Source organism: Nasonia vitripennis, unplaced genomic scaffold (genome assembly GCF_009193385.2).
Source record: "Nasonia vitripennis strain AsymCx unplaced genomic scaffold, Nvit_psr_1.1 unplaced0086, whole genome shotgun sequence".
Taxonomy (NCBI): Eukaryota; Metazoa; Arthropoda; class Insecta; order Hymenoptera; family Pteromalidae; genus Nasonia; species Nasonia vitripennis.
In genome coordinates this window covers 67,501-72,500 of record NW_022279865.1, presented here as the reverse complement: position 1 = coordinate 72,500, position 5,000 = coordinate 67,501, and positions in this window count along the sequence as shown.

Below are 5,000 nucleotides of genomic sequence, written 5' to 3'. Positions count from 1 at the left end.
ATGTGCGAGCACGAATGAGTGATGTGCGAGCAAGAATGAGCAATGTGCGAGCAAGAATGAGCAATGTGCGAGCGTCAATGAGTGATGTGCGAGCGTCAATGAGTGATGTGCGAGCACAAATGAGTGATGTGCGAGCGTCAATGAGTGATGTGCGAGCGTCAACGAGTAATATGCGAGCGTCAATGAGTAATGTGCGAGCACGAATGAGTGATGTGCGAGCACGAATGAGTAATATGCGAGCGTCAATGAGTAATGTGCGAGCGTCAATGAGTGATGTGCGAGCGTCAATGAGTAATGTGCGAGCACGAATGAGTGATACGCGAGCACAAATGAGTGATGTGCGAGCAAGAATGAGCAATGTGCGAGCACGAATGAGTGATGTGCGAGCACGAATGAGCAATGTGCGAGCTCAAATGAGTGATGTGCGAGCACGAATGAGCAATGTGCGAGCACAAATGAGTGATGTGCGAGCGTCAATGAGTGATGTGCGAGCGTCAATGAGTGATGTGCGAGCGTCAATGAGTAATATGCGAGCGTCAATGAGTAATGTGCGAGCACGAATGAGTGATGTGCGAGCACGAATGAGTGATACGCGAGCACAAATGAGTGATGTGCGAGCGTCAATGAGTGATGTGCGAGCACGAATGAGTAATATGCGAGCGTCAATGAGTGATGTGCGAGCGTCTATGAGTGATGTGCGAACACGAATGAGTGATACGCGAGAGTCAATGAGTGATGTGCGAGCGTCAATGAGTAATGTGCGAGCACGAATGAGTGATGTGCGAGCACGAATGAGTGATACGCGAGCACAAATGAGTGATGTGCGAGCGTCAATGAGTGATGTGCGAGCACGAATGAGTGATGTGCGAGCACGAATGAGCAATGTGCGAGCTCAAATGAGTGATGTGCGAGCACGAATGAGTATACCGAAATCTCAGGGTTCACCCAACTGCCCTGGCAGAAATGCGACCCTCCCGGGGCTCTTCCGTTCGGAAGATGGTAGATAGGGACAGTGGGAATCTCGTTAATGCATGCGAGCAATCTTCGTATAGATAGCTAAACGTTTCAGTTTACTGATTTAATCATTTTCTGCTCCCGCCGTTCGCACCGATCCCTATGTAATAATATTTCGCGCCTGACGTGATCACATTTCGTCGTAGATAGTGACAGTTATAATGTAGATTTATATAGCAAGAATGAGAGATATGCGAGCACGAATGAGTGATGTGCGAGCACGAATGAGCAATGTGCGAGCTCAAATGAGTGATGTGCGAGCACGAATGAGTGATGTGCGAGCGTCAATGAGTAATATGCGAGCGTCAATGAGTAATGTGCGAGCACGAATGAGTGATGTGCGAGCACGAATGAGTGATACGCGAGCGTCAATGAGTGATGTGCGAGCGTCTATGAGTGATGTGCGAACACGAATGAGTGATACGCGAGCGTCAATGAGTGATGTGCGAGCGTCAATGAGTGATGTGCGAGAACGAATGAGTGATGTGCGAGCACGAATGAGTAATATGCGAGCGTCAATGAGTAATGTGCGAGCGTCAATGAGTGATGTGCGAGCGTCAATGAGTAATGTGCGAGCACGAATGAGTGATACGCGAGCACAAATGAGTGATGTGCGAGCAAGAATGAGCAATGTGCGAGCACGAATGAGTGATGTGCGAGCACGAATGAGCAATGTGCGAGCTCAAATGAGTGATGTGCGAGCACGAATGAGCAATGTGCGAGCACAAATGAGTGATGTGCGAGCGTCAATGAGTGATGTGCGAGCGTCAATGAGTGATGTGCGAGCGTCAATGAGTAATATGCGAGCGTCAATGAGTAATGTGCGAGCACGAATGAGTGATGTGCGAGCACGAATGAGTGATACGCGAGCACAAATGAGTGATGTGCGAGCGTCAATGAGTGATGTGCGAGCACGAATGAGTAATATGCGAGCGTCAATGAGTGATGTGCGAGCGTCTATGAGTGATGTGCGAACACGAATGAGTGATACGCGAGAGTCAATGAGTGATGTGCGAGCGTCAATGAGTAATGTGCGAGCACGAATGAGTGATGTGCGAGCACGAATGAGTGATACGCGAGCACAAATGAGTGATGTGCGAGCGTCAATGAGTGATGTGCGAGCACGAATGAGTGATGTGCGAGCACGAATGAGCAATGTGCGAGCTCAAATGAGTGATGTGCGAGCACGAATGAGTATACCGAAATCTCAGGGTTCACCCAACTGCCCTGGCAGAAATGCGACCCTCCCGGGGCTCTTCCGTTCGGAAGATGGTAGATAGGGACAGTGGGAATCTCGTTAATGCATGCGAGCAATCTTCGTATAGATAGCTAAACGTTTCAGTTTACTGATTTAATCATTTTCTGCTCCCGCCGTTCGCACCGATCCCTATGTAATAATATTTCGCGCCTGACGTGATCACATTTCGTCGTAGATAGTGACAGTTATAATGTAGATTTATATAGCAAGAATGAGAGATATGCGAGCACGAATGAGTGATGTGCGAGCACGAATGAGCAATGTGCGAGCTCAAATGAGTGATGTGCGAGCACGAATGAGTGATGTGCGAGCGTCAATGAGTAATATGCGAGCGTCAATGAGTAATGTGCGAGCACGAATGAGTGATGTGCGAGCACGAATGAGTGATACGCGAGCGTCAATGAGTGATGTGCGAGCGTCTATGAGTGATGTGCGAACACGAATGAGTGATACGCGAGCGTCAATGAGTGATGTGCGAGCGTCAATGAGTGATGTGCGAGAACGAATGAGTGATGTGCGAGCAAGAATGAGTAATATGCGAGCGTCAATGAGTGATGTCCGAGCACGAATGAGTGATGTGCGAGCGTCAATGAGTGATGTGCGAGCACGAATGAGTGATGTGCGAGCACGAATGAGCAATGTGCGAGCTCAAATGAGTGATGTGCGAGCGTCAATGAGTGATGTGCGAGCGTCAATGAGTGATGTGCGAGAACGAATGAGTGATACGCGAGATCCAATTAGTGAAGTGCGAGCGTCAATGAGTGATGTGCGAGCGTCAATGAGTAATGTGCGAGCACGAATGAGTGATATGCGAGCGTCAATGAGTGATGTGCGAGCGTCAATGAGTGATGTGCGAGCACGAATGAGTGATGTGCGAGCACGAATGAGCAATGTGCGAGCTCAAATGAGTGATGTGCGAGCGTCAATGAGTGATGTGCGAGCACGGAGGCTCGAAAAAGTCTAAGTCGCCCCACACGCATTGCTTTCTCTCGGAGGCTCGAAAAAGTCTAAGTCGCCCCACACGCATTGCTTTCTCTCGGAGGCTCGAAAAAGTCTAAGTCGCCCCACACGCATTGCTTTCTCTCGGAGGCTCGAAAAAGTCTAAGTCGCCCCACACGCATTGCTTTCTCTCGGAGGCTCGAAAAAGTCTAAGTCGCCCCACACGCATTGCTTTCTCTCGGAGGCTCGAAAAAGTCTAAGTCGCCCCACACGCATTGCTTTCTCTCGGAGGCTCGAAAAAGTCTAAGTCGCCCCACACGCATTGCTTTCTCTCGGAGGCTCGAAAAAGTCTAAGTCGCCCCACACGCATTGCTTTCTCTCGGAGGCTCGAAAAAGTCTAAGTCGCCCCACACGCATTGCTTTCTCTCGGAGGCTCGAAAAAGTCTAAGTCGCCCCACACGCATTGCTTTCTCTCGGAGGCTCGAAAAAGTCTAAGTCGCCCCACACGCATTGCTTTCTCTCGGAGGCTCGAAAAAGTCTAAGTCGCCCCACACGCATTGCTTTCTCTCGGAGGCTCGAAAAAGTCTAAGTCGCCCCACACGCATTGCTTTCTCTCGGAGGCTCGAAAAAGTCTAAGTCGCCCCACACGCATTGCTTTCTCTCGGAGGCTCGAAAAAGTCTAAGTCGCCCCACACGCATTGCTTTCTCTCGGAGGCTCGAAAAAGTCTAAGTCGCCCCACACGCATTGCTTTCTCTCGGAGGCTCGAAAAAGTCTAAGTCGCCCCACACGCATTGCTTTCTCTCGGAGGCTCGAAAAAGTCTAAGTCGCCCCACACGCATTGCTTTCTCTCGGAGGCTCGAAAAAGTCTAAGTCGCCCCACACGCATTGCTTTCTCTCGGAGGCTCGAAAAAGTCTAAGTCGCCCCACACGCATTGCTTTCTCTCGGAGGCTCGAAAAAGTCTAAGTCGCCCCACACGCATTGCTTTCTCTCGGAGGCTCGAAAAAGTCTAAGTCGCCCCACACGCATTGCTTTCTCTCGGAGGCTCGAAAAAGTCTAAGTCGCCCCACACGCATTGCTTTCTCTCGGAGGCTCGAAAAAGTCTAAGTCGCCCCACACGCATTGCTTTCTCTCGGAGGCTCGAAAAAGTCTAAGTCGCCCCACACGCATTGCTTTCTCTCGGAGGCTCGAAAAAGTCTAAGTCGCCCCACACGCATTGCTTTCTCTCGGAGGCTCGAAAAAGTCTAAGTCGCCCCACACGCATTGCTTTCTCTCGGAGGCTCGAAAAAGTCTAAGTCGCCCCACACGCATTGCTTTCTCTCGGAGGCTCGAAAAAGTCTAAGTCGCCCCACACGCATTGCTTTCTCTCGGAGGCTCGAAAAAGTCTAAGTCGCCCCACACGCATTGCTTTCTCTCGGAGGCTCGAAAAAGTCTAAGTCGCCCCACACGCATTGCTTTCTCTCGGAGGCTCGAAAAAGTCTAAGTCGCCCCACACGCATTGCTTTCTCTCGGAGGCTCGAAAAAGTCTAAGTCGCCCCACACGCATTGCTTTCTCTCGGAGGCTCGAAAAAGTCTAAGTCGCCCCACACGCATTGCTTTCTCTCGGAGGCTCGAAAAAGTCTAAGTCGCCCCACACGCATTGCTTTCTCTCGGAGGCTCGAAAAAGTCTAAGTCGCCCCACACGCATTGCTTTCTCTCGGAGGCTCGAAAAAGTCTAAGTCGCCCCACACGCATTGCTTTCTCTCGGAGGCTCGAAAAAGTCTAAGTCGCCCCACACGCATTGCTTTCTC